Raw genomic sequence first — 26,262 nt, 5'->3', positions numbered from 1 at the left:
GCAGCCGAAAGAACTGGACAACGAACTGAAGGACCTCAACTGGATGGCCGTACACAAGAGACTGGCTACCAGAGAGGTCCTCTACAGACACTCGATCTCCAGGAATCCGCATTGCCCCCGGGACACGTGTTTCGTCGAGGAGACTCAGGAGCACGTTTTCTGGAGCTGCCCCTTCGCCAAGGCGGTGTGGGGCAGAATGGACAACACCATGCAACTCCTGGGGACGGGTGCGGTGCTCAGTTACCAGTACATTCTGCTGGGGCTGGCACCTACCGGACTGGACAGGGGGACGCAGTTCCTGATGTGGCTGCTGCTGTCCCTCACAAAAAAAGGCCTGTGGGACGCAAGGAACAATCTCATCCGGCACAACAACAAGTGGGGAGCGAGGGAGCTGGAGGAGAGGATCCTGGCGGACCTCAGGAGGAGGATGAAGTGCGACGTTGCCAAATGGGGTTTCCCCACGGCAAAGGAGCGCTGGAAAGGCCTATGGACCCTGTACAGGGATTAATGGTTTACAGCAAGCGGTAGGGTTTGGAGGGACTCTCATAATAGCGCAAATCTGCCCACCTTTGCAATGATTGATAACGGACAATCACCGCCGTTCCGCCGTTGTTTTAATTATGTGGAGTGATAATTTGTGAGATGTTTTCTTTTTGAGATGTATTTTTTTCGGAATAAAATATATTTTATAAGAAAAAAAAAATATCTTTGCATCCAGAGACTTGGGGATAGGGAGTGTGTTAACATCTCCCTTTTGGCACTCTGATCATGACATTTTGATGGTTGAAATTACTGGAACTGGAATTAAGTTTGGAAAAGGGTTCTGGAAATTTAACATTGAGATCCTAGAAGATGCTGAGTATAGGGAACTAATAAGGAGGAAGGTGGCGATGTGGAAATGAACAAGGTGTAGGCAATCTTCAATTTTAAAGTGGTGGGAATCAGTTAAAAGGTGGATTCAGAAAGAAACAAGGGAATAAATACTGCATGAAAAGACAGATAGCGGAAAGGAAAGAAGGAAGAGTATTGCAAGAGAGTTTGAACCGCCTATATGAGAAAAGCAACGAGGGTTTACCCGTTGACTTAGAAGAGATTTATACGCAAAAAAGGAAATTGAGGGACTACTACGAGAAAAGAGCACGCAGATATCTTTTTAAATTACATATAGACAAATTGCAGTACTCGGAAACTTGTTCAACATTTCAGTTCAATTGTTTGCGGAAAAGGCAGAGAAGGAGGGTGATGGAGGGGATACAGAATCATTCAGGACAGTTGGTGTCAGATAGAGATGGAGTACTAGAAGTGGCACTTGAGTTTTACCAAGAACTTTTTACAGATCAGGAAATAAAAGAGGAAGCAGTACAAAGAGTGTTGGGAAAGGTGTCACAAACAGTGACAGAGAAGGAGAGGCTGAGCATAGAAGAACCCTTCACTTTAAAGGAATTAAACGAGGTCAAGAGTGACATGAAAAAGGGTAAGGTGCCCGGTGTCGACGGCATACCTGCTGAGTTTTATGTTACGTTTTGGGATGAGCTGAGTGACGTGCTGCTTCAGGTTATGAATGAGATCTTTAAAAAGGGGCATATGGGGACTTCGATGAGGACAGGGATTTTAACATTGCTGTTTAAAAAGGGAAGGGCTACCGACTTAAAGAATTGGAGACCATTGACACTTTTGTGCACGGACTACAAGCTTTTTGCCAAAGTACTCGTGAATAGACTAAAAAGGGTACTACCATCAGTTATTGGCATAGAGCAAACATGTGGGGTTCAGGGTCGAAAAATAAGTTGGACCTTACAATTGATAAGAGATTTAATAGCTTGGACAGGACAAAGGGAGCTGTCTCTTATGTTAGTAAATCTGGACCTGGAAAACAGGGTCTCCCACTCTTTCCTGTGGAAGGTGATGGAGCGGATGGGGTTTGGCCCAACCTTCATTAGATGGATTCAGACCTTGTACACAGAAGTGGGAAGTAAGATCTTAATAAACGGGTATATTGGAAATATGGTTTGGCAGAACTCAGGGGTAAGGCAGGGATGCCCTCTTTCTCCTTTGCTTTTTGTCATTTACATTGAAGCCTACGCCCGTTTAGTGTGTCTAGACCCGAAAGTGGAGGGGATATTGATACCTGGGGGTGGTGGACAAAGGGCTAAGATAGCCCTTTATGCTGACGATTTTAACTCTGTTCATGTCTTCTGACGCTGACCTGCAGAGGGCGCTGGAACTTTGAGCTTTTTGCTGCAGCTTCTGGTGCTAGGTTGAATAAAGAGAAGAGTAAAATCAAATTTTTTGGGAAATGGAGAGACAGGCAAGATAGAGTGAGTGGACTTCAAGTCTGTAGGGATCCAATGCGGATACTGGGAGTTCACTTTAAGGAAGGGGATGCGGCCAACTATAACTGGCTAGAGAAATTGGAAAAGGTGAGAGTAAGACTAGGCCAGTGGTCGAATAAGTTTGACTCATATAGGTAAAGTGCTTGTAATCAAGATTGAAGTTTTGTCTGTTTTGAGTTATTTGGCAGCAGTATACCCGATACCCCTGAGGTTAAACAGATATTTAATAAGAGATACTTTTTGGTTCATATGGGGGAAAAGATATGAATATATAAAGAGAACTGACATGTTTAGACTTATTGGGAAAGGGGGAAGGGGAGTTCCAAACTTGCCTATGAAGATTAACTGTGTATTTGTGGTTTCTTTGTGTGTTGCTCTTAAAACGCCGTTTGTTCACGCATCTCAATACTTTGTGAGGTTTTGGTTAGCAGGGAAATTAAGAGGGATGTTTAAATGGGACAATAAGACCCCCCACGGCGAAGACTTACCTTGGCACTACAGGCACGCCACGGTGTGGATCCAACGACACGCAAATGGGGTAGAGGCCGCATTGCTGCTCAATCACAGAGTATTGTACGAAGAAGCTGCAACAAAGGACAGAATGGAGTTGGTTGGTGGATTGCCAGATGAAGTATGGGGTCAAATACAACCCAAAGAATTGAGCCACGAATTGATGGACCTGAACTGGCTCATAGCCTGGCAGCGGCTCCCGGTGCGCAACGTTTTATATAGGCACAAATTGACCTTGCAGAGAACATGTCCTAGAGCACTATGTAAACAACAGGAGACCATAAACCATGTATTTTGGGAATGTGAGTATGCAAGAAGGACGTGGGAAATGTGCAATGTAGTGTTTGAGAAATTGGTACCGAGATTTGTAGTCACTCTGCAAATGATATTGTACGGAATAAAGAAGGGGACATATCCACGTGGGGTTGGTTTAATGTTATGGATATTAATAAGCATGATGAAACTGGAATTATGGAGAGCATGGAATAAGTTGGCCAAAAACGGGGTACATACAAGTGAAGTGGGTTTATATAACAGTCTCTTGTACAGAATTAGAAATGAGTTAACATTGGATTTAAGGAAAAGGGGATACCATGCTGCAAAAGAGATGGAAGGGTTTATTTGTTTACTATAAAGCTTGAAGTGACTTTTAGAAGTCAGGGTTATAATTGCATAAGGGGTGGGATTATGGGGGGAATGGTGGAATTGAATAATGATGAACTGCGATATTGATTTGCTGTGTATTGTTTTTGGCCGAATTGGTATTAGTGTAACAAAAGTATTGTACTGTTTGTGATATGAATTTGATGGTTGGAATAATTTGTATAAGGGGCGAAAATGTAAATAGGGTGACGTTGTGGGGGGAATTGTTTGGGAAATTGGGATGGGACGCTGGTTGTATATAATGGGGTTAGGAAAATGAGCGTATTGTAAGGTTGGGAATGAAGATTTTGGTTTAATTTGCATAATGGGATTATGGAGATGAGCGGGGTTTGGGGTTATGTAGTGGGATTTGAACAGATTTGTTTTGTGTTATGATTTTGTGTTGTAACAATTTTGTTGATAAGTTGAATGGGAATTATTGTTAGAAAAAGGAAGTGCTTAACAGATAGATTGGTTTTGTATTATGTTTGGGTTTGTGTTATAAGGTTGGTTGTTTTTGGGTTATGACTAATGTGTATTTTGGTTGTTTGTGATTTGTTTATGTTTATATTTGAAGGTTTGCTTTTTGTAATAAAAAAAATCTGTTCTTATCAGTTTAATATCTGATACGTCCCCCATCGGGGGACCACATATTAAACGGATTTTTGGAACAGGGAGCTGGATCAGGAGCTTGCTCCGTCCTCTCCACGCATCGGCCCGGTATTGCAACGCCTCCGGGAGCGGTGCACCACCTTCTCTCAGCAGTGAAAAGACAGACGTAGCAAGCAAGCGAGGTGGACTTGAGCTCCTTCTTCTCGGGTCTCGTCCATCTGTGTGTCTCTGTGTCTGTCTCCCTCTCTCGCCTCTCCGTTCCCGTGCACTTTCCCCGCGTCTCAACTCTCTGGGCAAGCAGGCCGGCCCCCTTTTCGGCTCCCGTGCGTTTTCCCTCCAAAAAACTTTTCCCAGGGAGGCAGGCGTGGCTTGCTTGTGTGTGTGTGTGTCCCCGTCCCCGTCCCCGTCCCTGCAGGCGGGCCCCTTTCGACAGCTGGGCGTTTTCCCTCCAAAAAACTTAGTATGTCCACCTTTTCTTTCTTTTTATTCGGCAGGCAGGCAGGCGTGTGTGCGTGTGTGCGTGTGCGCGTGTCCCCGTCCCTCCCTCCCGAGAGAGAGCTGCCCCTTGCCTCTGCCCGCAGGTGCTGGCACTCGGCTTTCGCTTGCAGCCGGTTGGGCACAGCTGCTGCCGGTAGGAGGGGCCTAAGCTAAGGAGGCCGGGCGGCTGGCGCCCCCTGCGGCTGCGGTAGTTGTCGGGCCGTTGACAGAAGATCAAAGAGCAGGGCCCCCCGCCCGGGACTGGCAGGAAGGCAGGCAGGCAGGCAGGCAAGAGAGAGGGGGAGCAGAGTCCGGCGGCAGGCCTCTGGCTGCAGGGAGGCCGGCAGCTGCGCAGGTCCCGGGCTCCAGAGGAGTCGGCCTGCGCCACTGTGCGCCAGCGGAACGCCCGCGCGTCAGTCCGCGCCTTTGTGGTCATCGCTTCTCGGCCTTTTGGCTAAGATCAAGGTTCAAGTGGCATGCCCGCAGTTCCGAGGTCTTAGTCGGGGGGTCAGGAGGGCGGGGAGGAGGCGACGGTGGAGGCAGCTGTTGGAGGCAGAGTCAACCGGAGGGAGGAGGACGGAGCGATGGAGGCGATTGGCGGAATTTCGGCTTCGACAGGTGGAGAGCGGTTGGGCAGAGAGGGACGGATGCGGAATTCTGTTCGTTTCGTATGGAAGGAGAAACCGGGAGCCGAAAGGATGAAGAGAGAAGAGTTTTCGGACATTGTGCTGTTCCAAGCGTTGGGCCTGGAGGTTTCGGATGTCTTTTGCTTTCAAGATTTTCCTGGGAAAGGTATTTTTGATGTTTCTTTTATTTCTGAGAAAGTTTGTATGGAGAAGTGGAGCTTTCTACAAGCTCAGAAGGAGAACTTGCCCTTTGTTAATTTTTTTATAGAGCCATTGTTTGCCAGAGAACTGAGGCCTTTGACTGTTCATATGCATAATCCGTATGTACCAGAGTCTGAGCTTGTATGTTTTTTGAGAAGATTTGTGGACATTCAGGGGAATGGTGTAAAGGTTATGGACTCTCAGAATTTCTGGACGGGAAAAAGAAGGTACATGGTGCGCTTAAGGACTATCGTGACTGAGAAAGGTGGGTATGTTCACCCGCCAGCTTTCTTTATGATCGGCTCGAATGGAGGTCACCTGAATTACCCTGGGCAGCCATTTGTATGTCGGAATTGTGCAACTGAGGGTCATGTGGCAGCTGAATGCACTGTTATATGTTGCAGAAGGTGTGGTGAAAAAGGGCATAGGGCAGAGAAGTGTGCCAAGCCCTTATCTTGTAATTTGTGTGGCGAAGCCAGCCATGTGTATAAGAACTGTTTTCAAAGATCAAGGAGCTATGCAGGGGCAGCTCGAGCCCGGTCGACTACTGGAGAGTCTTTTGCAAGGAGGACAGGAGCGGCTTCAGGAGAACGGAGGTCTGAGGAGAAGGAGGTTATGGTGGCGGCTGGAGGTGAGGTGGAGAAGGATGGAGGTTTGGTGTTCCCTGAGCAGGGAGAGGGACTGGTGGAGGTCACCGAAATGGTGGAGGGGTTGGCTGAAGATTCAGGAAGGGTGTCGTGGGCGGAGAGTGTGCCTGACATTGAAATGGATGGTGATGAGGGGCCTGCGGGGAGCCAGGGGATGTCTTTTCCAGGTGTTCCTAGTCGGAAGAGGGTGGCGGATTGTGATCCTGAGGAGGTGAAGGGCGACGACGACTCAAGTGGGACAGGTCAAGTGGCGGAGAGGGGAGTCCCTCGTCGGAAGAAAGCGGCGGCTGGTGATCCTGAGGAGGTGGAGGACGACGACCCAAGTGGGGATGGTCAAGTGTCGGAGGGGGGTGAGGGTATTGATTGGTCAGTGGCTCAGAGGGGGAAGGGTAAAGGGAAGGGTGTTGTTAGACAAAAGGTGGAAGTGGGTGGGCAGGCAGTGGAGAGTGCAAACCCCTTTGCTGTTCTAACTGTTGATGTTGATTCTGAGGAGGAGGAGGACGTCGATTCAAGGAGAGTGGAGGTGGGGGACGATGTCCCAAAGGGGGAGGTGCCGATGGGAGGGAAAGAGTTAGTAGAGGGTTCGGGGTGTAGGATGGATTTTTGGGATGGAGACATTGAGTGGAAGTGGTGGAGGGATGAAAGGAAGAGTCGTATTCATTCTAACTGGCCTTTGGGAAGAAGTAGAAAGGGGTTTCGAGGGGTGGTGGATACGGATATGCGGGAAAGCCTTTCGGTGAATATGGATAGGAAACGGCTGATGGCTGTGTCACGGTATGTGGAAAAGGAGTTTCCACAGCTTCTTTTCGAGTACTCGTTTCAGGAAAAAAAAAATGTTTAAAGGGCTTCGTGTGTCGGGGAAAGTTAAAGCGGAGTGTAAAGATGCTTCTGTTTTACTTGCTAAAATATTTTGTGAAAGGGAAAATGAGAGTAGTGTTTCAGATGATGACTGTGCTTAGTTGTATTTAGGATGCTTTTGTTCTATGTATGTTTTTGGCTTAGTGGGATGTGTTCTGTTTTTAAGTGGGTTTGATGGGGGTGTGTGTTTGTAAGGGGAGCTGGATTGTGTAGAGAATTTATATAAGGGGTGAATGTAAATGAGATGATGTTGGTGGGGAATTGTTTATGTTTTTGTAAACTATGATGGGATGCAGACTGTATATGATGGGGTTAAGGAGATGAATGTATTGTAAGTTTGGGGATGGGGTTTTGATTTAATTTGCATAAGGGGTGGGAGTATGGAGATTAGTGGGGTTTCAGATTATGTAATAGATTTAGACAGGTTTGTGTTGTTATGGATTTTGCTGTGTAATAATTTGTTGAAATTGAATGGGATGTGTTGTTAGTATTCAGAAGTTTTTTTGTTAGTCGACTATTGAATGGATTTTTGTGTTTAACAGAATTATGGGTCAATATGACTTTGGTTGTTATTGTGACTATTGTGTATTTGGGATGGTGTTTTGTTCTTTGGTGTTTTGGGAATTTCTTTTGTATTTTGTATAATAATAATAAAAAAAATCTGTTCTTATCAGTTTAATATCTGATACGTCCCCCATCGGGGGACCACATATTAAACGGATTTTTGGAACAGGGAGCTGGATCAGGAGCTTGCTCCGTCCTCTCCACGCATCGGCCCGGTATTGCAGCGCCTCCGGGAGCGGTGCACCACCTTCTCTCAGCGGTGAAAAGACAGACGTAGCAAGCAAGCAAGCGAGGTGGACTGGAGCTCCTTCTTCTCGGGTCTCGTCTCTCGTCCATCTGTGTGTCCCTCTCTCCCCCTCCCCCTCCCCGTCTGCGTTCCCGTGCTCCCTCTGGGCACTTTCCCGCGTCTCGACTCTCTGGGCAAGCAGGCCAGCCCCCTTTTCGGCTCCCGTGCGTTTTCCCTCCAAAAAACTTAGTATATACACCTTTCTTCCTTTTTTTCCGGCAGGCAGGCAGGCAGGCAGGCAGGCGCGTGTGTGCGCGTGCGCATGCGCGTGCGTGTGTGTGTGTGTGTGTGTGTGTGTGTGTCCCCGTCCTCGCAGGCGGGCCCCTTTCGACAGCCGGGCGGTTTCCCTCCAAAAAACTTAGTATATACACCTTTTCTTCCGGCAGGCGCGCGCGTCTGTGTGTGTATGTGTCCCCGTCCCTCCCGAGAGAGCGCTGCCCCTTGCCTCTGCCCGCAGGTGCCGACGGTCCGCTTTCGCTTGCAGCTCGCTCGGCACAGCTGCTGCTGGTGGGAGGGGCCTAAGCTAAGGAGGCCGGCCGGCTGGCACCCCCTGCGGCTGCGGTCGTTGTCGGGCCGTTGACAGGAGATCCAAGAGCAGGGCCCCCGCCCGGGACTGGCGGGCAGGCAGGTGAGCAAGCAGGCAGGCAAGAGAGGGGGAGAGCGGAGTCCGGGCGGCCGGCAGCCGCGTGCGGACCGGGCTCCCGAGGCGTCGGCCTGCGCCGCTGCGCGCCAGCCGGACGCCCACGCGCCCACCCAAGGCCGGCGTCGGGCATCGCTTCTCGGCCTTTTGGCTAAGGTCAGAGGTCGAGGGAGAGACGAGCGAGAGGACAACACCCGAGAGGATACGCCTTTGGATTGCCTTTTTGGAACTGGAACCCGGACTGCCTTTTGGACAACGCCTTTTGTGACCTTGGACGTCGGTACCTTTGTTTTTGCACCAAGCTTTCGTGGGGGCTGTTTGCAGCCGAAAGGCTGTTTCATCCATGGCTGCGGAGCCTGGAGAGGCAAGGAGGGCTGGGAAGGACCCCAGCGTTAAGTGGACTCTCCGCTTCCGCTGGAAGCCGGAGACGGCACCACCTGGAAGGGAGAAGTTCGAGGATGACGTCCTGTTCAGAGCTTTGGGGCTGAAGGCGGAAGAGATCTTGTGTGTGCAGGGGAACCAGCCACAGAAGTTCATCGACACCACCTTTGTTAGCGCAGATATCCACAAGACAACAGTAGGAAAATGCATTGAAATCATTAAGGGCGGCGGATTCCGGGAGTATGAGTGTGGTGGATTACAGGGCGACAGCAAGAGGTGGGTGGTTTTGTACGTTTGACCCGTTTGTGAAAGATGCCGACGTTACTACCTTCCTAAAGAGATACGTGGAGGTGAAGGTGGGGCCTTTGGGGCTCAAGGATACACGTGCCGTGTGGACGGGAAAGCGTCGGTATCTGGTGGAGTTGAGGCAGGACAAAAATTCAAAGGACGGATACAGCCACCCACCAGGCACATTCGCCATAGGAGGAGGTAGGGGGTACATGTACTATTGGGACCAGCCTGATTTTTGCAGGAGGTGTCGGACCTTCGGGCACCGAGAGGGGGCATGTACGGCGGAGAAATGTGGGAAGTGCGGCTGCCAGGGACACCAAACCCGAGACTGCAAGGTAAAAGAGTGCTCTTTGTGCGGGGATAGAGGCCACCTATTCCGGCAGTGCAAAAAGAGGGGCGCGGCCACGGAGGAGGCGGCTACGAAGAAGACGGCCGCGGAGAAGGCGGCCACCGAGGAGGAGAGCATGGAGGAGGTGGTCAGAGAGTGGATGGCGCAGGAAGACGAGGCTAGTGAGGGGCACGGCCACGGAGGAGGCGGCCACGGAGAAGGCGGCCAATGAGTGGATCAGGCAGGCAGATGAGGACAGCGAGGGGGAAGGCCGGCTGACGGGTAGCAGGCCCCCCGGTAAGGGGGAGAAGAAGGGAGGAAGACAGGAGAGGGAGGAGCGCCAGGGAGAAGAGGACGGTGAGCTGCCAGGAACGTCGTGGGGATCGGACGTGGAGCAGCTGGAAACAGCGCAGGGAGAGGACGGTGAACGACCAGGAACATCGCGGGGAGCAGACGGAGGGGCCGGAACCTGGGCGGAGGTGGTGAAGAAGGGGCGCCCCCTGAAGGGCGGGGGAGGAACTGCGACACCGGCACCGACGCCAACAGAGGAGGAGGGGATGGTAATCCTGCAGGGCGCAGGAAAGAAGAGGAGGTCGAAGAGGCAGAGGGCGGAAAAGCGTCAGCAGGAGACGCAGGAGAAGAAGAAGAGGACGGCCGAGGAGGAAGGCCAGGAGGAAGACCCGGGAGACTTCGCAGACTCTGAGGCGATGGAAGAGGAGGAGGGAGTTTTGTCGGCCTTGAGTGACTCCGAGGCCGAAAGCACCTCGGAATCTCTCCCCCCAGGGCAGGGGTCAGGGGCGGCAATGCTGGCCGTCTATTCAGTGTCGGCCAACGTAACGGATGATGGCAGCCCCGTAGTCTCCTGCCTGCCTGGAACACCAACTCCGGAACGAGAGCCCCCGGACAGCCCCTTGGTCCAGTACATGGACACAGAGGATGGCAGCTCGGAAAGTACAGCAGGGATGGCGAGCTCACCCGATTCCAGCCGATCGGAAGGAATGGAGAGTGACTGCCTCCCTCAAGACCCACCATGACCCTCACAGTTGCAACAGCTAACGTGAGGGGTCTGAGGAAGCAGGAAAAAAGAGTGGCAGTGTTTTCCTACCTGTCTCGAAGGAATCTGGACGTGACCTTTTTGCAGGAAGTCCATCTCAAGGACCTCGATGACGTGAGGACCCTTCAGAGGGAGTGGAGGAGGGGTCCCTCGTGGTGGAGCGTCGGAGGGGTGAACTCCTCTGGTGTGGGTATCCTGTGCGGCTTGCCAGGGTTCGCCGCCCAAACAGTCAGCTCAGTAATTCCCGGACGTCTGCTGGTGGTGGACGGAACCGGGAGGGGAGTGAAGATAAGGCTAGTCAACGTGTACGCCCCAGCAGACAGAAGGCAGCAGGGCTCCTTTTTGAAAGACCTGGAGCCCGTGCTGTACACCAACAGAGAGCTGATTGTAGGCGGCGACTTCAACATCGACCTGGGAGACCCGCACGGCCAGGGAGTTCATCTGTTGAGGTCCTTGATCGCGGATTTCGGCCTTCGAGACGGGTTTAAGAACGTTGCACACCACACCTGGGACAATGGAAGAGGGAGTTTTCGACGCCTCGACTACATCCTCTCTACTGTGAAGTGGACAACGCTAAGCAGGCAAGTGACCCCTACCTGGTTCTCGGATCATCGGCTGCTCACGGTCTCCTTCGGTGTTGAGGACCCGCGCTTCCAGGCTGGGTACTGGAAGCTGAACAAACAAGTTCTTCATGAGGAGAGATACCGAAGGAAGATCGAGGCAGTGCTGAAAGACCTGGAGAAGAGAAGGGAGCTTTTTAGCTCCGCGGTGCACTGGTGGGAATCGTGCAAACAGACTCTCGCAACGGTCACCAGGCGATACTGCTGGATCCGGCAGAGTCTGGAGGAACGCCAGTGCGCCCAGCTCCAAGAAGAGCTGGAAGCACTGTATGAGCAGCTGAACCAGGGGGGCGCCTTCAACGGCGAGAAGATTGCCAACGTCAGGAGCCTGCTTAGGGTTAAGTGGCTGCAGAGAGCAAAGAACTTTCTTTTCAGGCTGCGGGGAGTTTGGAAGGAGGGAGAAGAACAGTGCTCACCCCAATTCTTCAGCGCCGTGAGAAAGCAGCAGGAGCGCTGCTGCTTCGAAAGTATACGGCGCGAGGATGGGACTGCAGCCACGGACTTACCCGGGATGCTGGAGTGTGCCACATGGTTCTATACAGCCTTGTTCCAGGAGAAGGAGATCGACGCCAGCATCAAGGAGAGGCTCCTGGAGAGTGTGGAGAAGGCGGTAGACGATCCCGCCTCGCTGGTTGGGCCTGTGACGGGGGCGGAAATAAAAACAGCATTGTTCGGATTGAAGAAGGGGACCGTCCCCGGAGTCGACGGCCTACCAGCGGAATTTTACCGTACCTTCTGGGACCAACTAGAGCCTTTTCTGGTGCAGGTCTTCAATGAGGCCCTGGACAGCAATGAACTGGGCCTCTCTATGAAGACCGGCGTCGTGACTCTGATCTACAAGGGAGGAGACAAGGCGGACCTGGGAAACTGGAGGCCGATCCAGATCCTGTGCACCGATTATAAGATCTTGGCCAGGGTGCTGGGCGGCCGTCTGAGAACAGTGATGCCCGCGCTGGTCGGGGCGGACCAGACATGTGGCGTGGCAGGCCGGAAGATCAGCTGGACCCTGCAGCTGATCCGGGACATTAATCGCCTGGGTGGAGGACAGAGGCCTGCCGCTCATGCTGGTGAGCCTAGACCAAGCGAAGGCGTTCGACCGGGTCCATCACGGGATCCTGTGGGCACTCCTGAGGAAGAAGGGTCTGCCTGACGTCTTTGTCAGGTGGATTGAAGCGCTCTACAACGGCGCTGCGTCCCGGGTAAGAGTCAATGGAGCAGTAGGGAGGAGGATTCCGGTTAGGTGTGGTGTGCGACAGGGATGCCCACTCTCGCCCCTGCTGTACGTCATCTTCCTTGAGCTGCTATTAGACCCCTTACGGAAGGACCCTGGAGTGGAGGGAATTAAAGTGCCAGGTGGAGGTGGGCAGGAAGCTAAAACTGCGGCCTACGCGGACGACGTGACGCTCTTCCTCAGCTCTGACAGGAGTCTGGGGAGAGTGTTGGAAATCGTGGAGGCCTACTCCAGAGACACCGGCGCCCAACTGAATCGCGCCAAGAGCCTGGTGAAGCTTTTTGGAACCTGGCCATACGTACCAGAGATCACTGGAGGACTGAGACAAACAACGGACCCGGTGAAAATCCTGGGGGTCCTATTTCACACCTTGGACCCCGCAGGACTGAACTGGGAGGCCAGGTTCCGGAAGATCAAGCAGAAGCTGGGCCTTTGGCAGCAACGATCCCTGACATGGATAGGGAAGGCGCTGGTGCTGAAGGTGGAGATCCTGCCCTTGCTTCTCCACCTGGCAGTAGTGTACCCCCTACCCGCAAGGAGGAGGAAGGAACTGGTGAGAACAGTTTTTACTTTCGTGTGGGGCCACTCATACGAACAGATCCGCCGGATAGACATGTGCAGACCTATCGTGGAAGGAGGCAGAGGGATCCCGAACTTCCCAGTGAAGCTGGACTGTATTTTCGTCGCCAACCTGTGCGTCATCCTGCACGGTAACCCGCCCCACCTGTGCGGCCGGTTCGTGAGCCTCTGGCTGGCAGCGAGTATGAGACACTTGGCCGCCTGGAAGAACACGACCCCGAAGGCTGAGCGGCTCCCACTGCACTACCGCCACGCAGTGCAGTGGCTGCGGGCACATCCAGAGGTACGGGACAAGGACGTAGCGCTGAGCCATAGGAGGATGTACCTGGTGGTCACAGCACTGGACAGGCCAGCACTCCTGGGTGTGCCCAGCGACATCTGGCAGCAGGTCCAACCAAAGGGCCTGGACAACAGACTTAAAGACCTGAACTGGTTTGGTGTGTGGGGTCGAATGGCGGTCAGGGCCGTCATGTACTCGCACGGACTGTCAAAGAAGAGCCAGTGCCCGAGGCACGGCTGCACAGGGGAAGAAACCGTCAACCACGTCTTTTGGGAGTGCGGGTTCGTGCAGAGGGTGTGGAGGTCCAGCAAGCACCTGTACGCACAGGTAGGCCTGGGGTCCCTCCTGACGCTGAACACGGTGATGAAGGGCGTGGCTGGTTCCCGAAGATGGAATGCGGCGTTTCTGCTGTGGCTCCTGATCAGCCTGACCAAGCTCCACGTCTGGGACGCGAGGTCAGAGCTGGTCAAACACGGGGGGGAGAGGTCAGTGCCGGACATCTTGAAGCGAGTCAAGAGGGACGTCTTATGGAAGATCCAGTGGGACGTCCTCCGATGGGGATTCGCCGCGGCACGTGAAAGATGGAAGGACTTGATCACGTGGGTGTAAAGGTGGAGGGTAGAGTAAACTTTTAAAGCACTGTTTTTTACTGATTTCTAATAAAACATAAAAAAAACTGTTCTTATCAGTTTAATATCTGATATGTCCCCCATCGGGGGACCACATATTAAACGGATTTTTGGAACAGGGAGCTGGATCAGGAGCTTGCTCCGTCCTCTCCACGCATCGGCCCGGTATTGCAGCGCCTCCGGGAGCGGTGCACCACCTTCTCTCAGCGGTGAAAAGACAGACGTAGCAAGCGAGCAAGCAAGCGAGGTGGACTGGAGCTCCTTCTTCTCGGGTCTCGTCTCTCGTCCATCTGTGTGTCTCTGTGTCTGTCTCTCTCTTGCCCTCTCCGTTCCCGTGCTCCCTCAGTGCGCTTTCCCGCGTCTCAACTCTCTGGGCAAGCAGGCCGGCCCCCGTGCGTTTTCCCTCCAAAAAACTTAGTTTTTTCATCCTTTTCCCAGGGAGGCAGGCGTGGCTTGTGTGTGTGTGTGTGTGTGTGTGTGTGTGTGTGTGTGTGTGTGTGTGTGTGTGTGTGTGTGTGTGTGTGTGTCCCCGTCCCCGTCCCCGTCCCTGCAGGCGGGCCCCTTTCGACAGCTGGGCGTTTTCCCTTCAAAAAACTTAGTATATCCACCTTATCTTTCTTTTCGGCAGGCAGGCAGGCGTGTGCGCGCGCGCACATCCCCGTCCCTCCCTTGCAAATCCGCCCACCCTTGCAAAGATTGATGACGGACAATCACCGCCGTTCCGCCGTTGTTTTAATTATGTGGAGTGATGATGTGTGAGATGTTTTCTTTTTGAGATGTGTTTTTTTCGGAATAAAGTATATTTTATAAGAAAAAAAAATGTGGCTTGACCGCGGCTGTGGGAACAGTTGAAAGGAGGGAAGGTGAGGGTTTTTTTTCCCAGGCCTGCCTATAGGCTAGGCAGGAGCTTTTTTTGACCTTTTTCTACGTGGCGGAGGAGGATGCAGCCATTTTGAGAGGATGGAGAGAAGACCGAGCGGCAGGGAGGCGAGGCTGAGGAATACAATCCGGTTTGTTTTGAAGGATGATGGGATCCAAGAGTTTGTTCACAGGGATACTTTTGAGGACGTGGTTCTGGAGAAGGCTTTGGGTGTGCAGCCGGAGGATACTTACTGTCTTCAGGATTTTCCCGGGAAAAAGGTATTTGACCTCTCTTTGATTTCTGACATTAAATGCAGTGAAGTTTGGTTTATTGCTAATGAGCATCGGAATGAGGAGCCGCTTAAGCATTTTTACGTTGAGCCTTTATTTGCAAGGCAGCTGCGGACATTAACGGTGCACATGTTTAATTGTTATATGGCGGAAGAGGACATTGTGAGCTTTCTTAAGCGCTTTGTGGATGTGCAGGACGAAGGGGTCAAAGTGCTCGATAGGAAGAAATACTGGAACGGGAGACGAAGGTACCGAGTGCGATTCAGGTTCAGTGCACAGGCAAGTGATGGTTTGCTTCATCCGCCAGCTACCTTCACGATTGGATCAAACAATGGGTACTTGTTTTACCCGGGCCAGCCCCTCACATGCAGGCGCTGTGGACAAGAGGGTCATATAGCTCTGAACTGTGTAGTGCAGGTATGCAAGAGATGTGATGGTATTGGGCATGTGACGTCTGCTTGCACAGAGGACATTAAATGCAATTTATGTGGAAAGTAAGGCCATGCTTATAGGGAGTGAAAAACTTAGTTTTTTCAGCCTTTTCCCAGGGAGGCAGGCGTGGCTTGCTGGCTTGCGTGCGTGCGTGCGTGCGTGCGTGCGTGCGTGCGTGCGTGCGTGCGTGTCCGTCCCTGCAGGCGGGCCCCTTTCGACAGCTGGGCGTTTTCCCTCCAAAAAACTTAGTATATCCACCTTTTCTTTCTTTTTTTTCGGCAGGCAGGCGTGTGTGCGTGCGCGCGCGTCCCCGTCCCTCCCTCCCTCCGGAGAGAGAGCTGCCCCTTGCCTCTGCCCGCAGGTGCTGGCGCTCGGCTTTCGCTTGCAGCCGGTTGGGCGCAGCTGCTGCCGGTGGGAGGGGCCTAAGCTAAGGAGGCCGGGCGGCTGGCGCCCCCTGTGGCTGCGGTCGTTGTCGGGCCGTTGACAGAAGATCAAAGAGCTGGGCCCCCGCCCGGGACTGGCAGGAAGGCAGGCAGGCAGGCAAGAGAGAGGGGGAGCAGAGTCCCGCGGCAGGCCTCTGGCTGCAGGGAGGCCGGCAGCTGCGCGGGTCCCGGGCTCCAGAGGAGTCGGCCTGCACCACTGTGCGCCAGCGGAACGCCCGCGCGTCGGTCCGCGCCTTTGTGGGCATCGCTTCTCGGCCTTTTGGCTCAGATCTAAGGATACGTGGCATGACCGCGGTCTGAGGACTGAGCCAAAGAAAGAGAAAGCAGCGACGGACGGAGAGGAGAGAGGAGAGCATCGGCGACGGCGGAAGATTCCTACAAACCTACCAGACGGAGCGGCGAGGACCCTGGCCGGAGAAGACCGTGGAAGATCTGGAAAAGGACCTGCGAAGGAAGGAGGAAGGAGTTATGCGGCAGCTGCGGCTGCGTCTGGAAGTACGGCGGGAAGACCACTAGAGGGTGCTGGCAGTCGTGAAGGTCAGTTGATACACACAATCAGATTTGTGCAGAAAGAAGAAGCTGGAGAAAGGGTTTTGAGAGATAGAAAAATTTTTGGAGATGATATAATCCATGGGGTCTTTGGTCTGAGCCCCACTGATGTTTATTGTTTTCAGGATTTTTTAGGAAAAAAGACCTATGACTTGTTTTTGACCAGCAGAGCGGTTTGCCACAAAGTATGGGAGACAGCCAAAGCTAAAAGGGATGTGAAGCCATTATGTGACTACATTGTGGAACCTTTGTTTATAAGGGAAAACAGGCCGCTGGTAGTTCAGATGTTTAACCCTTATGTGCCCGAAGAGGACATTGAAGTATTTTTGAAACGGTTTGTGGACTTAACAGCGAAAGGAACCAAAATAATGGATAGAAATAAGCATTGGACGGGGAAGTTCAGGTTTTTTGCTCGGTTGAGGACAGCCAGAAATCAAGAAGATGGTTTTTTGCATCCCCCTGCTATGTTTTTTATTGGTGCGAATCAGGGATACCTCAGTTACCCGGGACAACCGCTGACGTGCAGGAGGTGTGGAGGTGAGGGACATTTCGCAGCTAATTGTAGGGAGCTAATATGCAAACGCTGCGGGAAAACGGGACACCTGGGAGCAGACTGCAAGGAGACGAAGACATGCAACCTGTGCGGGGAGAATGACCATTTGTATAAGGACTGCCCTCTGAGCCATATCTCGGTAAGCAGGGAGGCAGCAGGGGGCGTGTCTGGGGTTGCTGGGCCTTCTTTGTCCCTCTGTTTCAGGTACAGAGGAGGGAGAGGAGGCAACTGGAGGACCAGAGGAAACAGAGGAGGATACAGTGAGAGAAGCAGCAGACGGGAGGAGGCAGAAACCGGTGGAAGATCGGGAGCTAGAGGGCAGAAGTCCCACTCCGGATCCAGAGGTAGACGAGGAAGATAGATCAGCAACAGTAGAGGATATTGCTACTCGGACGGCCAAAAATCTGGAGGCCATGCAGGACTTAATGAGTAACATTGAGCAAACCATAGGGGTCAGAGAAGAGGCGGAACGAACTGGTGGGACTACAAAGAGGAAATTAAAAATAGGAGGGAGCAGTGAGGAGGTCTCAACCCCTGAGGTGGTTGCTGACACGGCTCCTCAGACAAGTATGGCAACTGGAAAACAGACAAAGTTTTTTGGGCCACAGTAAACGACCCTGTGGCTTATTTGGACTGGTAGTTGCTGCAACAGAGGACTTTCTGTCTGAGCAAAAAATAAATGAGGAGGGGCAGATTGATTTTACACCTGTCCCTAATTTGGTTAAATTAATACAAGAGGGCGTGGTCTTTGAATTAGAGGGTAAAAACATAATCAGGATCACTAGTAGGGAACAGAAATCCGCTATGGCTGCACAGCAGGTTCTGGTGGACCTAATTAAGGACAGGGAGACCCAAAGGGCGGGGGATTTGGCCAGCGGAGATATGAAGAGGTACGCCGGAAGGTGTGGCAGACAGGAAGCCTCTGGAGGCTTGATATCGAGACCACCAGTGCTTTCCTTAAGCAAACTACATGGTACAGGGAGGGGGTGAGATACCCAAAAGGGTTTGAAAAAATCAAGGACATTCTCAGACAGTTTAGCAGTGTTAAACCCATTTTTGATCATAGTGGAAGGGAAGTGCCTTCCCTCGAAGGTAAGAAGAAGGAGGAGGTGATTAGATGTGGTTCAGAATTACAGGCCTATATTAAAGAGGGTGAGGGGAGAGCCCAAAAAGCTTGGACTTAACCTTTTTACCCAATGAGCAGCATATTGACAATCAATGTGCGAGGGCTGCGTGATAGGGCTAAGAGGGCGGCTGTTTTTGAGTACATCAGAGATTTGAAACCGACTGTGTGTTTTTTACAGGAGGTACATATCAAGGACGAAAGAGATAAGGAGACGCTGACCGCCTTGTGGGACCATGGCCCCTCAAGGTGGAGCATTGGTAAGGTGAACTCTACCGGGGTAGGGATCCTGTTCGGGAACCCTCGAACGGAATGTGGAGAGGTGAGGGTGAGTGAGCCGGGAAGGTTGTTGTGTGTGGATGCGAGGGTTAACGGGATAGATGGTAGGTTTGTGTGTGTGTATGCACCAGCTGCATGTAGGGAAAGAAGAGACTTCTTGACTAACTTGGGTCCTTTATGTGTGACAAACAGAGCTGTAGTGATTGGTGGAGATTTTAATATTGATATCGATAATGAGAAGGATGGAGATGCCCGAAAGCTAAAGCATATTTTAAGAATGTACAATCTGAAGGACAGTCATAAAATGAGTAACCCACCCCAAGTGGGATGTACTTGGAGTAACACAAGGGGTGTGTGTAGAAAACTAGACTATGTTTTTGTATCCAGCACAATCAAGGTGGGAATCGTTAAAGTCACTCCAGTATGGTTCTCTGACCATTGTGTTGTGAATGTTGGGATAGTGGATTTTGGAATTAATTTTGGAAGAGGGGTCTGGAGACTAAATTGTTCGGTTCTGGAAGAAACGAAGTACATAAAGAAGATGGAAAGGTTTTTAACAAGGTTTCTGAATAAAAGACTGAACGACAGATCTCTGGTAGAGATCTGGGAAGAGGCCAAGACTTTGATAGGAAAGATCTCCAGGAAATACTGTAGGGAGAGGAGGAGAGAGGAGAAGGAGGAATTAGAGAATCTTGAGAGGGATTTGGAGAAAGCCTATAACAGTGGAGATGGAACAGCACCCTCTACTGAGGAAAAAGTCACAACTCTTGTCAAACAGATAAAGGAGTATTATGAGAAGAGAGCAAGAAAGTTTCTGTTCCGAGCGAGGGTGGAGTTTCTAGAAAAATGAGACATGTTCTACCTTTTTCTTTAATAAGATTCGAAAGAGGCAGGAAAAGAGAGTAATACAAGCTGTCTCTGACTCTGGTGGTGGACAGATTAAAGACCAAGAGGGAATGCTTCGAGAAGTATCTAGTTTTTATGGGAACCTTTTTTCGGAAAAGGTAAGTGAAAGGGAAGCAGCGGGAACGATACTTCGGAACTTGCAGACAACCCTGTCAGAAGAACAGAAAGCTGAGTTGGAAAAACCTTTTGAACTGCTTGAGTTGGAAGAGGCGATGAAGTCTCTGAAAAAGGGGAAGGTGCCGGGGGTCGATGGAATTCCAGTAGAGTTCTATGGCACTTTTTGGAAAATTTTAGGTCCTTTTCTTTTGGAACTAATAAAAGATTTTTAGCAAGGAACGTATGGGTAAGTCTATGAGGGAAGGCATTTTAACCCTGATTTTTAAGAAAGGAGACTGTACGTCCTTGAAAAATTGGAGACCTCTAACGCTTTTATGCGCTGATTATAAGATAATGGCAAAAGCGCTTGTCTATCGTGTAGCTCAGGTGATGCCGAGTATAATAGGCAAGGACCAGACTAGTGGAGTGAAAGGGAGGTCGGGAAAGTGGAACCTGCAGTTATTAAGGGATGCTGTATCATGGGCTGAACAGAGGAAGGTTCCTCTATTATTGGCTAACTTAGATCTGGAGAAGGCTTTTGACAGGGTCTCGCACAAATTCTTATGGATGGTTTTGGAGAACTTAGGTTTTGGACCAATTGTGATCAGCTGGATCAGAACCCTATACAACGAAGTGGGTAGCAGAGCGGTAGTGAATGGTTGGATAGGAGATTTTATCAATCAGAAAGCCGGAGTGAGGCAAGGTTGCCCTCTCTCGCCTTTGTTATTTGCGATTTACATGGAGCCTTTCGCATGTGCAATCAGAAGAGAGGACAAAATAGATGGTTTGATCTTGCCTGGGAGCGGAGGCGAAAGAGTCAAATTAACCATGTATGCAGACGATGTAACTATTAGCAGGCACAACATCTAGTCTAACCTTCGCTTTGGATGTTTTTAAAGTCTTTGCGAGAGCATTGGGCGCCTGTTTAAATGCAGAGAAAAGTACGGTGAAGGCTTTTGGCTCTGGCGAGATATCACAACAGTGGACGAGTGGCTTCAGATTATGTACAGGACCCATCAAGATCTTGGGTCTTGACTTCTTGTGGAGGGGATCAGGGCAATGTAACTGGGCCTTTAGAATCAAGGAAGTCAGAAAGAAGCTGGGCTTATGGAGCAAGTTAAAGCTGACCCTAGTTGGGAAGGTTTTAATCTTGAAAGTAGACATTTTACCGCTTTTAGTGTATTTGGTGTACGTGTACCCACTGCCGGCAAGGTACAGACGTCTTTTAGTTGGTGAGGTGTTTCATTTTATATGGGGGGGGAAATACGAATACGTGAAAAGAGTAGATATGGTTCGACAAATAGAAAAGGGTGGCAGAGAAGTCCCAGACTTTCCAATGAAGTTGGACTGTATCTATGTGTCAAACCTGTGTGTTGCTTTGAACTCGCCTGTGAACCATGCTTATCAATATTTTGTGAGATTTTGGCTGGCACAGCATATGAGAATGTTGGTGACATGGTCAAATGCGGTGCCACATGGGGGAGACCTCCCCTGGTATTATAAACATGCAACAGGGTGGATGAAGAAATATTGGGACAAGGGGGACACCTCAATATTACTGAAGCACAGATGCTTATACCAGCAAATAATAGAGACAACTAAGGTTCCGGCAGAGCGAAGGGGAAAAGAAGCCGTGTGGTCCCGAATCCAGTCACGGGGTTTGGACCATAAGTTTATTGATCTCAATTGGAGAATTGTGTGGGGAAGATTGCCGGTTAGAGAAGTGCTCTATAAGCACAAATTGACAAGGTCTGCAACATGTCCAAGAGAGGGATGTAAGAGTCCTGAGACAATTAAACATGCTTTAATGGAATGTGGTTTTGCGCAAAAAGTTTGGAAGAAATGTAATCGCTTCTTTATGCTGTTGGACGAATCTTTTAGGATTTCAATGGCAGTAGTGCTGTATGGCATTAAGGGGGGGGGCAAAGTGGGCAGCGTCAACTTTTTACTATGGTTGATAATAAGTATGATTAAAGCAGAGATGTGGACGGCTCGGGACATTTTGATTAAAAAGGGGAAAGTAATGGTGCACAGTGTCTACCAGAGAGTGCTACATGAAATAAAATGCAGAATAAAAAGAGATACACAGAGGTGGGGATATCACGCTGCCCGGGAGAGGTGGAAGGGTTTAGTACTGTTGTAAGAATTATGTGTGTAATTTTGTGTTGAATCCTGTTTTTTTTTTGTTTCAAATGATGTATGGTGGTTATGTTTAATGTCTTGGACTCTGTTTATGGAATTTTGATTTAAGTTTTATACTTTTGCAATAAAAAAAAAATCTGTTCTTATCAGTTTAATATCTGATACGTCCCCCATCGGGGGACCACATATTAAACGGATTTTTGGAACAGGGAGCTGGATCAGGAGCTTGCTCCATCCTCTCCACGCATCGGCCCGGTATTGCAGCGCCTCCGGGAGCGGTGCACCACCTTCTCTCAGCGGTGAAAAGACAGACGTAGGTAGCTAGCTAGCTAGCGAGCAAGCAAGCGAGGTGGACTGGAGCTCCTTCTTCTCGGGTCTCGTCTCTCGTCCATCTGTGTGTCTCTGTGTCTGTCTCTCTCTCGCCCTCTCCGTTCCCGTGCTCCCTCTGTGCACTTTCCCGCGTCTCAACTCTCTGGGCAAGCAGGCCGGCCCCCTTTTCGGCTCCCGTGCGTTTTCCCTCCAAAAAACTTAGGTTTTTCAGCCTTTTCCCAGGGAGGCAGGCGTGGCTTGCTTGCTTGCTTGCTTGTTTGCTTGCTTGTGTGTGTGTGTGTGTGTGTCCGTCCCCGTCCCTGCAGGCGGGCCCCTTTCGACAGCTGGGCATTTTCCCTCCAAAAAACTTAGTATATCCACCTTTTCTTTCTTTTTTTTCGGCAGGCAGGCAGGCAGGCGCGCGCGTCTGTGTGTGTGTGTGTGTGTGTCCGTCCCTCCCGAGAGAGCGCTGCCCCTTGCCTCTGCCCGCAGGTGCTGGCGCTCAGCTTGCGCTTGCAGCCGGTTGGGCACAGCTGCTGCCGGTGGGAGGGGCCTAAGCTAAGGAGGCCGGGCGGCTGGCGCCCCCTGCGGCTGCGGTCGTTGTCGGGCCGTTGACAGAAGATCAAAGAGCAGGGCCCCCGCCCGGGACTGGCAGGAAGGCAGGCAGGCAGGCAGGCAAGAGAGAGGGGGAGCAGAGTCCGGCGGCAGGCCCCTGGCTGCAGGGAGGCCGGCAGCTGCGCGGGTCCCGGGCTCCAGAGGAGTCGGCCTGCGCCACTGTGCGCCAGCGGAACGCCCGCGCGTCGGTCCGCGCCTTTGTGGGCATCGCTTCTCGGCCTTTTGGCGAAGATCCTGAGTGCGTGGCCTGACCGCGGCTTGGGCTCTGAGTCAAAGGAGGGAAGGGGTGGACGGCGCTGCTTTTTTCAAGCGACGGCGATTTTTTCTTTGTGGCGGATAGGATTCCGGCCACTCTACGCAAGATGGAGAGGACTTCAAGCAAGACCGCAAGACCAAGGCATACTGTGCGATTTGTGCTGCGAGTGGAGGCTTCTGACAAGGATTTTGCCAAGAGGGATGCTTTCGAGGATGAAGTCCTTTTCAAGCATTTGTCTTTACAGCCTGAAGAGATCTATTGCCTCCAGGACTTTCCAGGTAAAAAGATTTTTGATTTGTCACTTTACTCTGCAGAACAGTGCACGAAGGTATGGTCTGTTTTGGCTGCTCGCAGGCAAGAGCAACCTTTTGTTCATTTTTTCCTTGAACCTTTGTTTGCACATGAGACGAGACCCATATGGGTCCATATGAACAACCCTTTTACCCCAGAAGCAGACATTGTTAATTTTCTTAAAAGATTTGTTGACGTTCAGGGCACGGGTATCAAGGAGATGGATAGGAAGAGAGTCTGGAACGGGAAAAGGAAATTTCTGGTGCGCTTCAGAGCAGACCCCAGTGCTGAGGATGGGCTCTTGCACCCCCCTGCTAACTTCTCAATTGGAACATATACAGGTTATCTGTACTACCCTGATCAACCCTTGGCGTGTAGACGATGCAGGCAGAGGGGCCACTATGCTGCTGACTGTGACGTGGAGGTTTGTCGAAGATGTGATACTGTGGGGCACAGCACCTTAATGTAAAGAGCTGAACCAAAGTGTAATCTGTGCGGGGTTTCTGGGCACATTTACAGGGCGTGCCCAAAAAAAGGTAGGAGTTTCGCAGCCGTGGCCGGCGGCACATCGGCAGCAAGTGCTACCTCAGTTCACCAGGCAGAAGATGCAGCAGAGGGTCTGGCACCGGCATCGCAGGTCCCTGACGCTGGCGAGGAGGAGATGGAACCTGAGGGTGAGGAACAAGGGCACGGGGTAACGAACCACAGGCAGACGGCAATAGCACTTACCTCAGCAGAAGATCGCCACGGCCAAGAAGAAACGGAGGCTCCGGTGAGTGCAGAGGAGGTCCCGGGGAGTGTGGAGGAGGAAGGTGGGGTCTCGCTCACCGCGCTAGAGCGTATAAGAGCGTTGGCAGAGGAATCAAGCCTGCCCTCTGCGGAGGAACGCCCAAGGTACTGTAAAGCGCCTTGATTATGTATTCGCCTCACTGGACGTACCTGTTGAGAAGGTGGTGGTGCTGCCGGTAGGTTTCTCTGACCATGCCCTAGTAGAGGCCCATTTTCCACATTTAAAGAACCAGTTTGGGCGTGGGGTGTGGAAGTTAAATACGGAGAACCTAAGAGAAGACGAATGTCAAGGTAATGAGGTACAAATTGCAAACATGGTGGAAGGAGAGGAATCTGGGGACCCCCCTGATTGATTGGTGGGAACATTTAAAAAAGAAAATTAGAAAGGAGTCCAGAATTTATTGCCGAGCAAGGCTCAAACGTGAGCGGCAGAAGGGCAGGGCGCTGCAGGACAGATTAAACACCTTGTTCTCCCAGTGTAATAAGGATATGTCAGTGTGCCCTGAAGATATTGCAGCAGCTAAAGCTGAACTGCGCACTTACCACGAGCAAAAGGCAAGGAGCTACCTGTTCAGAGCCCACGTGCAGTTCATACAAACTCACGAAACATGCTCCAGTTTTTTCTTCCGACAAATACGTCAGAGGCAGAAGCGCAGTGTGATGACTGGCATTCAGACCTCGGAGGGGAAAATAGTAGCTAGTAGTGAGGAGATGCTGGAAATGGTGAGACGCTTTTACCAATGTCTTTTCTCCCTAAAGACGGTGGACGAGGCCATGGGTGCAAAGCTGCTGAGCAATATTACAGCACAGGTTCCTGTCAAAGCCCAAGAACAATTGGAGGCTCCTATAAGCTTGCAGGAACTTGGCGACGCTCTGCTCGGCATGAAGGCTGACAAGGTACCAGGTAAAGACGGGCTACCAGCCGAATTTTATCGGACGTTTTGGGATATCATAGGGCCAATCTTACTTCAGGTGACGGAGGAAATCTTTCGTAGGAAGGCTTTGTGTGAGTCCATGAGGGAGGGAATCCTCACACTGTTGTATAAGAAAGGGCCTGCAACGGACCTTAAAAACTGGAGGCCGCTACAGATGCTGTGTGTGGACTATAAGCTGATCGCTAAAGTGCTGGTAAACCGCTTGAAGGGGGTCTTAGCCCATGTGATCGGTTGGGACCAAACCTGCGGGGTTCGAGGTCGGCGTGCCAGCTGGACCCTCCAACTAGTACGGGATGTGATAGCGTGGTCCGAGAACAGGAACGTCCCGTTGCTGATCGCCAGCTTGGACCTAGAAAAAGCATTTGACAATGTCTCACACGCCTTTGTCTGGCGGGTGATGGAGAAGATGGGGTTCGGCCCTGTCATGCTGGGCTGGTTAAAAATACTGTATTCACAGGTTGGCAGTAGAGTACTGGTGAACGGGCACCTGGGAGGACTTGTTCACCAAGAGTCCGGTGTGCATCAGGGCTGCCCCCTGTCCCCATTACTTTTTGCACTATATATGGAACCTTATGCGCGGGCAGTCCAGAAGGAGCCATCCATTGACGGGATCCTCGTACCTGGGAGTGGAGGAAAAAGAGTTAAGGTGGCATTATATGCTGACGATGTTACCTTATTCCTCAGCTCTTACCTTAGCCTACAGGCAGCCTTGGACGTCTTCGAGAACTTCTCCCTCGCGTCAGGGGCAAAGCTAAACAGAGGGAAAAGTCAGATCAAGTTCTTCGGGCCCTGGAAAGAACAACTGGGACCGGCACATGGTCTGGGCATCTGTCAAGGGCCCCTTAAGATCCTAGGGGTGTTATTCACGGCACAGGATGCTGCTTGGTGCAATTGGTCCCAGAGGCTGGAGAAGGCTAGGCTGCAGCTGACGCACTGGAAGAACAAGCAGCTGTCCTTTGTAGGTAAAGTCCTGATCCTGAAAGTGGTGTTTCTGCCTGTGCTGGTTTACCTGGCATCGGTGTATCCCATGCCCGCGCGCTTCAACAGATATCTGGTAAGGGAGGTTTTTATGTTCATGTGGGGGGGGAAATATGAGTATGTGCGCAGAGTTGATATGTATCGCCCAGTGGAAGAAGGCGGACGGGGAGTTCCCAACTTCCCTGTAAAACTAAACTGTATATATGTGTCTGGCCTGTGTATAGCTCTGCATTCCCCAGTCTCACATCCCTTTCAGTATTTTGTTAGGTTCTGGCTATCTAGTCACGTGCGCGCCTTGGCTCAGTGGTCCAACAGTTTGCCTCATGGGAACGATCTACCATGGCACTATCGACACGCGACACACTGGCTGAAACAACGCCCTGAGCTTAAAGATCACCAGGTCCTGCTTAACCACAGACGGCTCTATTCTGCAGTAACCCAAACTGAAGAGGCCAGCCTCGTAGGAGGCGTCCCCAACGAGGTATGGCGGCGAGTCCAGCCCAGAGGGCTACAGCACCACCTAATGGACTTGAACTGGCTATCCGCTTGGGGTCGTTTGGCAGTCCGTGAGGTTTTGTTTAAGCACAAGCTGACAAAGCAGCAGGAGTGTCCAAGAGCCGGGTGT

The 26,262-nt window shown here is 51.4% G+C and overlaps 3 non-coding genes and 1 pseudogene across 3 annotated transcripts; all 4 read left to right on the top strand.

The window, feature by feature from the left end:
* The first annotated feature begins 4,063 nt into the window (after nt 1-4,063).
* On the top strand, nt 4,064-4,239 carry LOC148647816 (U2 spliceosomal RNA; annotated as a pseudogene).
* A 3,290-nt stretch (nt 4,240-7,529) lies between these two features.
* On the top strand, nt 7,530-7,719 carry LOC148647815 (U2 spliceosomal RNA). Its single transcript, XR_015926839.1, has one exon. It is a non-coding gene; the product is annotated as a U2 spliceosomal RNA (small nuclear RNA).
* Nucleotides 7,720-13,798: 6,079 nt separating this feature from the next.
* LOC148647814 (U2 spliceosomal RNA) lies at nt 13,799-13,988 on the top strand. The gene has a single exon (XR_015927004.1). It is a non-coding gene; the product is annotated as a U2 spliceosomal RNA (small nuclear RNA).
* Nucleotides 13,989-21,568: 7,580 nt separating this feature from the next.
* Nucleotides 21,569-21,753, top strand: LOC148647813 (U2 spliceosomal RNA). The gene has a single exon (XR_015926902.1). It is a non-coding gene; the product is annotated as a U2 spliceosomal RNA (small nuclear RNA).
* The last annotated feature ends 4,509 nt before the right edge of the window (nt 21,754-26,262 follow it).

This window comes from Lepisosteus platostomus, chromosome 15 (assembly GCF_059453375.1).
Source record: "Lepisosteus platostomus isolate fLepPlt1 chromosome 15, fLepPlt1.hap1, whole genome shotgun sequence".
In the NCBI taxonomy this organism is placed as follows: Eukaryota; Metazoa; Chordata; class Actinopteri; order Semionotiformes; family Lepisosteidae; genus Lepisosteus; species Lepisosteus platostomus.
The sequence above is the reverse complement of the archived record's forward strand: the minus strand, read 5'-3'. Positions and strand labels throughout refer to the sequence as shown.